An 8,264-nucleotide genomic window follows, 5' to 3' on the forward strand; every position below is an offset into this window, starting at 1 on the left:
GAGTAGCCAAATTTGTGGATGCAAATAAAAGAATACTTATAAGCATAATAAGGCAACACGATATTCATTGTATAACACAATTATTTGATACATGCTGCAAATGTTATATTGACTTCTAGACAATAGATTACAAGAATAGAGACTAAGAGAACAGATGAGGGTATTTCTCCTTCATTTGATCTTCGCGTTCCCATGTAAACTCGGGTCCGCGTTTGTTATTCCATCGAACATTCACAAGCGGTATGCGGCTTACGCTTGGTCTTCTTGACCTCGCGATCCAAGATTTCGACGGGTTCTTCAACAAAAAGCAGATTGTCGTTAATTCGAACCTCGTCGACGGGAATGAGAAGGGCCTCGTCAACAGACACTTCTTTAACTGCGAAACATGAAAAACATTGTGAACTCTACCGAGTTCCGGCGGCAGCTCAAGACGATAGGCAACTGGTCCGATCCTTTCAAGGATTTTGAATGGTCCAACATACCTAGGAGCGAACTTTCCCTTCTTCCCGAAACGGACTACGCCCTTCCAGGGGGAAACTTTCAGCAGAACACGGTCACCAACTTGAAACTCGAGTGCTTGCGTCGTTTGTCTGCGTAGTACTTATGCCGACACGGCGTCTTTGAGTCGCTGTTGAATGATAGCGATTTGATCGGTTTGTTTCCTGTATTAGTTCCGGGCCGATGATCTGTGAATCCCCGGTCTCGACCAACACAAGGGTGAGCGACACTTGCGACCGTAAAGAGCTTCAAACGGCGCGCATTTAATAGAAGAGTGGTAACTATTGTTGTAAGAAAATTCTGCCAGCGGCAGATGAGCTTCCCAACTATTACCGAATTCAAGGATACAAGCTCTCAACATGTCCTCTAGGGTTTGTATGGTCCTCTCGCTCTGCCCATCAGTTTCTGGATGATAGGAAGAGCTAAGCTTCACACTTGTCCAAAGGCCTTTTGCAAAGATTTCCAGAACCTGGAAGAAAAACTGCTGTCGCGATCAGACGTAATGCCCTTAGGCACACCATGACGGGAAACGATCTCACGAATGTATATCCGCGCCAACTTTTCCGTAGTGTAGTCCTCACGAACCGGGATAAAGTGAGCGGATTTAGTTAGAATGTCCACAATAACCCAAATTGAGTCATGACCGCTAGGCGTCCGCGGTAGCTTGGTGATGAAATCCATAGCTAACTCTTCCCACTTCCACTGAGGAATAATAGGTTGCTGAAGCAGCCCAGACGGCCTTACGATGCTCTGTCTTGACTCGCGAACAAGTCAAACATCTCATCACGTATAAAGCGATGTCTTTCTTCATCCCGGGCCACCAATAATGAGGTTTAAGATCTTGATACATTTTGCTGCTGCCGGGATGAATCGAGTATCTGGACTTGTGGGCTTCACTTAGAATAAGCGTTCGAAGAGGCTCAGAGTTTGGGATCCATGCTCGATCAAGAAAATAGAGGATGCCGTCCAACTTGGTTTCGAATTTCGGTTCGGCTCCACACGACAAAACGCCCTTGAGATCTCCATTCACAGCGCCTGATTCTGAGCTTCGCGAATTAAGGAGGGAAGATTGGATTGAATTCGAATAGAGTGCAGCTGGGTCCTTTCTTTACGACTCAATGCGTCAGCCACCACATTAGCCTTTCCCGGGTGGTAGCGGATTTCACAATCGTAATCGCTGAGAAGTTCGACCCAGCGTCGCTGCCTCATGTTCAACTCTTTCTGTTGGAGGATGTGCTGTAAGCTCTTGTGGTCGGTATAGATGACACACTTCGTGCCGTACAGGTAGTGTCTCCAGATTTTTAAGGCAAACACCACAGCACCAACTCGAGGTCATGCGTGGCGTAGTTCTTTTCGTGCACCTTGAGTTGTCGAGAAGCGTAAGCGATGACCTTCCCTCGTTGCATTAAAACGCAACCGAGGCCTTGATTTGAAGCATCGCAATAAACGGTAAAGTCATCGTCACCTTCCGGAAGCGATAGAATCGGTGCACGGCAAAGTTTATTCTTCAGAGTTTGGAAGGCTTCCTCTTGATCTCGTCCCACACGAAGGGTTCTCCTTCTGAGTCAGAGTGGTCAAAGGCAAGGCAATCCTGGAGAAGTTTGAGATAAATCGGCGGTAGTAACCAGCCAATCCAAGAAATGAACGGATTTCGGTAGGTGTTTTAGGCGCTACCCAATTTCTGATGGCTTCTACCTTGGCAGGGTCGTCGTGTATGCCGTCGACATTGATAACATGTCCCAAGAATTGAACTTCCTTTAGCCAAAATTCGCACTTGGAGAACTTGGCATATAGTTGTTTCCTTCCTGAGAAGCTCCAAAATAAGCCTGAGATGAAGCTCATGATCGGTCCTCGAACGAGAATAAATGAGAATATCGTCTATGAAAACAATGACAAACTGGTCGAGATATGGACGGCAAACGCGATTCATCAGATCCATGAAAATGGCGGGGGCATTGGTCATTCCAAAAGGCATAACCATGAACTCGTAATGACCGTAACGAGTTCGGAACGCAGTTTTCGGGATATCCTCTTCCAGAACACGCAATTGATGTAACCAGAACGCAGATCGATCTTAGAGAAAAACGTAGCACCCTGAAGCTGATCAAAGAGATCATCAATTCTCGGTAACGGGTACCGGTTTTTGATGGTCAGTTTATTAAGCTCCCGATAGTCAATGCACATACGGAAAGTCCCATCCTTCTTTTTGACGAAGAGTACTGGGGCTCCCCATGGAGACGAGCTAGGGCGAATGAATCCCTTGCCAAGAAGTTCTTGAAGCTGATTCGATAATTCTTGAAGTTCCAGCGGAGCTAGACGATAAGGAGACTTAGCAACAGGGAGAGCACCAGGAATAAGATCGATACGAAAATTCCACCTGCCTGCTAGGAGGAAGTCAGGCAGCTCATCGGGAAAAACATCAGAAATTCACGCACGACAGGGAAGTCCTGCAGTCTCTTGACTTTGGATTCCTTGAGAGTAACACGGGCTAGAAATGCGGGATACTTCTTTTGAAGGTACCGACTGGCTTTTAAGCAAGAAACGATTCTTAGGCATCCACCCGACCTATCCCCTTGAATGGTTAGAATTTCACCAGAAGACAGAGGGATACGAATAAGTTTCTCGGCGCAGATTACTTCCGCGCGATTGCTAGACAGCCAGTCCATTCCCACAACTAGATCGAAGCTTCCAAGACGAAAAGGTATAAGGTCAATACTGAACGATGTGGTGACAAGAGTAAGGGTGCATATCGAATGACAGACCTCACTTGTGTGGACTCTCCACTAGCAAGTTCAACAACCAAGGCAGGTTCCAACTCGGAAATTTTTAATTTCAGCAAAGGAACCAATTCGCAAGAGACAAAACTCCTATCAGCTCCCGTATCAAATAGGACAGACACCCAATTGTTGTTAAGAGTAAACGTACTAGTAATAACATCGGGGTTTTGGCGTGCTTCGGCAGCTCCAATGGTGAAGGCCCTCCCGCGAGCCGGAGGAACGTTGGTGACGCGAGGGCATCGATTTCTGTAATGGTCCATCGCGCCACACTCGAAGCAGCCTCGAGCAGGGTTAGGCTGAGGGTTAGCATTCCCCACAGCCAATTGGTTGCCAGGACTCCTGCAGCGCTCCACCAGGTGTCCGAATCGTCCACAATTTGTGCACTTGCGGCACAACTCACTTGTTGGGTGATGATAAGAACATAAGTTGCACTTGGGATGCGGCCCAGTATATTCCTTTCTCGGTCTTCCCTGAACTGTTGCGGCTGAAACGGGGGCCATGGAGTTGATAGGCGTAGCACCAGTGATCGCAGTTAAGTAGGTCGCTTTCCGCTTCCTATTGTTCCCCTTTTTCGCTTTCCCATCGGAAGATTTGCCCTTATCCTGATGCAAAACACCGGACCTGAGCTGTTCCCTGGTCAAACGGGCAGTGAGATCGATCACTGCCTTAAGTGTAGTGGGGTCAACTGCAACCGCAATGCCCCTCATAGAGTCCGGAAGACCGCTGATGTATTGCTCGACAGCGCGTGAAGCTGGGGTAACCATGTGGGGCACCAATAGGGAGAGTTCATGAAATCTCTCCGTGTACTTCATGTGATCGGCGCCCTTCATCGTGTGCGCCCTAAACTCAGCCTCCAATTTCTGGAGTTCGGTTCTCGGAACGAACTCCTGCGTGACTAGCTCAACAAACTCGGCCCAGGGCAAGGCTAAGACCGCGTCTCGCCCCCTGGTTCTAATCTCGATATTCCACCACGTGAGAGCCCGTTTGTGGAACATACTCGCCGCGAATTTGACCCTGAGTTCATCCGGGCAAGAGCACATGTTGAATGAAGCTTCGACTTTCTCGAACCACTGGAGAAGACCAGCAGCTCCCTCGGATCCATTAAAGCTCGTAGGCCCAGTGTTAGTAAAAGCCTTATAGAGCCTGTCGGCCTGAAGAGTAGGATTCGGTTCTGGGGCTTGTGGCGCACCCGAGGTTCCTTCTTGCCTTAGGTTGTTAACCAGACCCGGAAGAACTGCTGCAATTTGCTGCGCTATGATGGCAGCGAGGTCAGCAGGGTCAGCATTGACGGACGAGCGACGAGGAGGCATTCTGAAAAAGAAAAAGAACGCGCAAGAATGATACCGGGAATAAGAATAACAGGATAAGGAATAGCCAAAGAATACATCGCTACGATAGACACAATTAAAGATGCAGCACATAAGCACATAGCAAGCACATAAGTGTGGGCGTGTGATAGTGATGCATGAATTATCTAGAGTTAAGGGTCCTAGGTTATAGTCTAGGTCGGTTTCCTAATTCCCTATAACCATTGGCTCTGATACCAATCTGTCACACCCCGGTCGTAATGGCGGAAAACCGAGGCGTGGCGACTAGGTCGTGATTGATTGAGCACAATAGTATAAAAGTCTAAATGCATAAACATAACCAAACTGTCAAATATTACATCATCCAGGTAACATGAAACAAATTGTTTTAATACAAAATATCAAGTTTCCAAACAACTCCTAGCCTAGCCTTCATCTCTCTAAGGCCTCTATCAGCTATTAGCTACTTCCTGCTTCATTTCCTGAAAACATGTAATAAAACGTCAACTACAAAAAGTAGATGAGTGAATTCATAGGTTAACTAATACTGTAGTGATAAGCCCTACACAAGCATACTAGGCTAAGTTGTAGGGGTTTATATATAGGGTGTACCATCGGCTAACCCACCACTCCTACAACTTATCCTACTATGCTTGGTATGCTTATCATCTCAACTGAATCTGCAAGAGTTTCGTATAAAGATTCCAATTATTGTTTCCATGCATGCAGGAGGAACGGTATCAAGGATATATGTATAAGATACCCAAGAATCATATGTAACCATGCCATGATGAAAAATGATAATGATGCATAATGATCACACAAGACCTGACATCGACCCCACACAAGACCACACTATGCTACTTGATTTCCTTGATGGTAACCCAAATCGATCACTTTGGGTACCATGAGAGAATTCTAAAGCGTACTTTAGTATCTCTTGGATTCCTAATCGATCACTTAGGAGATCCTTCGGATCCTTAATCGAACACTTAAGAGATCCTTCGGATTCTTAATCGAACACTTAAGAACCCCATAGGTCACGTGTATTCTAAATCGATCACTTTAGAATCCCACATCTAGTGACGGCCTGTCTACCAATCGACCACTTGGAGATCAAACCTATGCACTATTGTGACCTATATTGCCACTGTTCACACGATCACAAGACTGACCAATGAATAATGTGTTTTCATGATAAAGTATAACGGGTACATGACTTTGATTTCCAAACGTCCAATGTTCCCTAAACGCTGAGTGATTCCCATATTTACTCCTGAATATTTGATTATGCATACACAACTTCCGAGAAAGTTAAGGTACGCGTAACCTGCCATGATTACTTGTTTTCCCAATGTTCATTGTTTGCAAAAGATTTGTCAAGTGTTTATGATAAGTAATGTTTGAATAAATGTGTTTTGTCAAAACGTGTACATTTACCATGTTTTCACCCCCAATGATTTGAAAGGCTTTAAAAGAAAAATGGGGGCTATGAACTCACCTTGTTGACTAGGTGTGGTTGCTAGGGCGGTCGGGTGCTGTCAAACGTCGATCCTCTAAGTCTAGACAAGGACATAATAAGTTAACAACACAGTTTAAGTCTAAGAGTGTAAGCCTTACACGATCTCGAGCAAAAACTAGGTTTTAAAGACGAAACAGTTTGGTTCTGACCTGATTCGATCGAATAGGAACACATTCGATCGAATCGAAACACATTCGATCGAATAGACACACATTCGATCGAATAGACACACATTCGATCGAATAGAAACACATTCGATCGAATAGACACTCATTCGATCGAATAGACAGACGTTCGATCGAATACAAAGCTCATTCGGTCGAATGAGTTGGAGACCATTCGGTTGCTTTCCTATTCGGTCGACTGGACTGGTTCGATCGACACATTCGATCGAATGAACTGATTCGATCGACTGGTTCGATCGAATGAGTCTGATTCGACTCCTTCAAGCTGGGCGACGGAGATACCCACGGGTTTTCCAGATTTTCCAGATTTTTGACCCAAAATCGAAGTTTTTGACATGGAAATGCTCGGGATTGAAAGGGGTATCGATTCCTAGTACTTTTAAACACAAAAGCTTGCATTTTGACACCAAAAATGACGGTTTTTGACCAAGAACACACTTGACACAAAAGTCGGAGTTTTTGCTCGATTCGGGGCGGGTTTTGGTTGTAAAAACGTATGATTTTCAAGAAGATCTTACCGACAACAACGATAAACAGATTGGTGGACTCGAATCTTAGATTGGATGACTTTCTCTCACTACTCTCTCTCTAGAAGTGGGAGTGTTTGGGTGGGAAGTGTTGGTGGAAATGAAAGAGATGGTGTAAGAATACTTGATTTTCCGCTTAAATACTCGGGTGACTCGGGTTCGGGTTTAGGCTACCGACGGGTCAAGACTAGTCGAGTTCATAAGTTTTTAAACAAACTAAAACTTTTTCAGCAAAACTTTTATAAACCATTTTCCGAATAATTATTTTTCAAAAGCATAAAAATTAATATTTTCCAGGCGTAAATGTCGTTTTATAAAATAAACATTTCAAATGATAAAAGCAGATTTCTCCAATGATATGGGTTCCGAACTTATCGTCCAGAACCCCAAAGTGTATAGTTTCCGATGATTCCTTGATTTTTGTCTACCAGTCAAATTCCAGGGCGTTACAACAGTTCAGTTCCCCGAGCAAGATTTACATCCGAGCATGGTAAAGATTGCTGAATAAGAAGACTAAAGACATCAAGAAGAATAAGCTTGCTCGATGGACTAGTTCGAGCAAAGCATGGATTAGTTAGGAGGAATGAAGCTTGTTGGAGGGTAATATCTTCACTGAATATATTCTAAGTAAAGTATGCTCGAGGACATTCATCGAGCATACCTAGCATAGTGAGTCTGCTCGAGGAAGATTGCTACCTTGCTCGAGGACTCAACACTTGTATTATTTTGTATTTCAATATGTAATGATTAGGAAATTCTAGAAGGAATGTCAGGGTCTATAAATAGGGTCCTAGGTTTCCATTTAGGGCAAGAGACGGATACGGATAAGGACGCACAGAATACGAGAAACATTCAAAAAGAATATTCCATTTGTTTCCTCGTACTGCCGCCGCCGTCACGCACAAAACCCTAGACATTCCTTTCACTGTTTCATTAATGACTCATTTAATACAGTGAATCTTTGTCTTTGAATGTGCTTTTATTGATTACTTATTATCGTTTCGTGTTTGTTATTTTCACTCCTTCGTTCCCACTTGTTGGATATCCCGATTCCACCGGGATATTCAATAGGCCTTTTGGTTATAGAGTCGGTGTGTTTTTGTCAACCTTTTCGAAGGTTTCACCCGATTCACGGTCCTGACATTTTCTCTATACTCATGCTAATCCACTGACTCCCCCTATTCATCTGCTACCATCTTCTCATGTGTGTCCATGGAAGTTGGGGCAATTTTCAAGTCATTGCATTTGAACTTGGTCAAGATATCTTGAACATACTTGGACTGAATAATGAATATACCTTTTTCTTTCTGTTGAACCTGTACTCCAAGGAAAAAGTTCATCTCTCCCATAAGCTCACACTGTTTTGTGATTTTTTTTCTTTCCTCCTTCTAATAAGATGATATTATTCCTTAAAAGAAATGGTCGATGTAATGCATATGTGCACTAAT

This window comes from Bidens hawaiensis, unplaced genomic scaffold (assembly GCF_021521415.1).
Source record: "Bidens hawaiensis isolate Kalapana, Puna unplaced genomic scaffold, B.hawaiensis_p1.1 tig00021533_1, whole genome shotgun sequence".
NCBI lineage: Eukaryota > Viridiplantae > Streptophyta > Magnoliopsida > Asterales > Asteraceae > Bidens > Bidens hawaiensis.